A 1,941-nucleotide genomic window follows, 5' to 3' on the forward strand; every position below is an offset into this window, starting at 1 on the left:
ATACTGGTCACTATAAACTGGAGCAGTAGTTTTGTTAGATCTCTCCTCTCAAAGGACTGATATTCACATGCTGTGTGAATAAAACAGAAAGGGAGCACAGAAGTAGTATAGAAGTACTTTATAATTTATCTAGATAAGAGCACCTGCACTGCTTTTTTAAAACAAGATGGAGGGGGGGAATCTGCAATCATTTAAGACCCCCAACTCTTTTCTGGTCTGTTATTACTAAGATGGACAAGTTGGTCAAGCACCACCTACGGACCATAGTAAATAAATCACTTTGGTTCAGTGGTAGGGAGGGCATTATGCAATATTTCCCAGCATAGCCCTGACCAGGATTATTTTACAACCAAGACACTTGGGCCCCTCCTCCCCAGCTAGACAGCCTGGCTCCTTTGCATTCCCCTCAGGAGATAGGGTGGAAGCACATAGCTCCACTTTCTGAGGCATAGAGGGCAGCTGAAAGTCCTGCTTGGCCTCTATGGGCAACCACAGGCGCCAATAAATCAGCCACAGGCGATTCTCTCATCCCCTTCCTGGCTTGAATTGGGAGCAACATATAATGCAAAAGAGTACAGACTAGACTTGGAAGATAAGGGATCTAGGTTGAAATTCCTCTGTAAATGACTTTATCATCATAGTCAGGTAAATCTCTCTGAGCCCATTTCCTCAGAGTTTTAACACATTTATAACATGGAGACAGTATTTTCTTCTTCTAGGGAACAATTTAGAATTCATCTATGAAAGCAGCTGGTATGGGACCTGACCCACTAAATGTACTCAATAAACCTAACTTGAGCAGAATCCATCTCAGCTATATCCAAAAAAGACATTCAGGATAGGACTGAGCAAAAAGATACAGCAGGTAAGGTGGGGTCCCTTCCAACTTTCTTGTTAACCATCCCTTGATGTTTTGTTGCCTCTTGGTTTCATCCCAGTCATCAGAACTAACTTATTTCATGTCATTAGTATTCTGTCCCCTAATGGATTCATAGTTTATCCTTAACTAACACATTCAGACTCCTAGAGGCTTTGATGCCCAAACCTAAAAACCAACTCATGCCACAAGGTTGTAGTTCTTGCAGAGAATAGAGCTAAAGGGTTTTGTTGTTGTTTGGTTTTGGTGGGAGGTATTGGGAGGGAGAATGGGCTTTTGGCCCCAAAGCACATCACCTGCTGCCTAACCCGCCTAGAAACAGTGCTATCTCCCTACTGCAGAGCCATCACATACTGGCAAGACTGATTTCTCAATAAACCTGAGAAATCCTACAAGCCAAGTGTAATCTCCTTTGGTTGATACATACAGAGCGGGTTAAACTGGCACAGCAGTCCTGGCATGGTGGAGGATGCAATGTCCAAGATGTCTGCAACTATGAACTCCAGCTGAGATGGAGGCCCTAGATCAAGCAGATCGAGAAACACATGCCCTTTAGGCTTGATGTACTTGTAAATATCTGGTTTTTGTTTTCTTATTTTGCTATACTGGGGATGGAACCCAGAGCCTCGTGCATGGTAGACAGGCGCTCTACTACTGAAGCCCCGAACTGAGTTTTATGTAAGGCTTCTCTCAGTTCAAACGTTTGAGATTATGAAATGTCCTTCACATACTTGACAGAATCCTGAGTGAATCAACAGTTCTGCCAAAAGGACTTGAGTCTAAAGAGAAGAATACCAAATTTAACCTCTTGCAGGGAAATACAAACGTTAACTTATAAAACACGTTAGCTACTGCCAGGTTCTAGGTACAGCGCTGCTCACTGCCCAAGGAATTGATTAGCACTTGATTTCTCCAAGTAAGTGCTGGGGAGGCGCTGATAAGATGGGGCCAACTTCAAAGAGAAAAACTGAATTTGCTTAGAATGACGTAAACATTTTAGAGAGAGAGAGAGAAATTATTGGGATTAGGGACCTAGCTTTTTGTCCTTGAAACTGGGTACTCAC

The 1,941-nt window shown here is 43.0% G+C and overlaps 1 protein-coding gene across 17 annotated transcripts in view; it reads right to left on the minus strand.

Annotated features, from left to right (window-relative positions):
- Zbtb25 (zinc finger and BTB domain containing 25) overlaps nt 1–1,941 on the minus strand; it is a 79,200-nt gene that overhangs the window by 75,863 nt on the left and 1,396 nt on the right. For 5 of the 17 annotated variants that reach the window (XM_021724785.3, XM_078050047.1, XM_078050048.1 and 2 more), the window contains exon 2: nt 1,305–1,397. The exons of the other annotated variants lie outside the window; for them this stretch is intronic. The gene's annotated coding sequence lies outside the window, so the exon portion shown is untranslated. The remainder of the gene's footprint in view (nt 1–1,304; nt 1,398–1,941) is intronic. 17 annotated transcript variants of the gene reach the window in all.

The sequence above is a fragment of the Ictidomys tridecemlineatus genome, chromosome 5, assembly GCF_052094955.1.
Source record: "Ictidomys tridecemlineatus isolate mIctTri1 chromosome 5, mIctTri1.hap1, whole genome shotgun sequence".
Classification (NCBI taxonomy): domain Eukaryota; kingdom Metazoa; phylum Chordata; class Mammalia; order Rodentia; family Sciuridae; genus Ictidomys; species Ictidomys tridecemlineatus.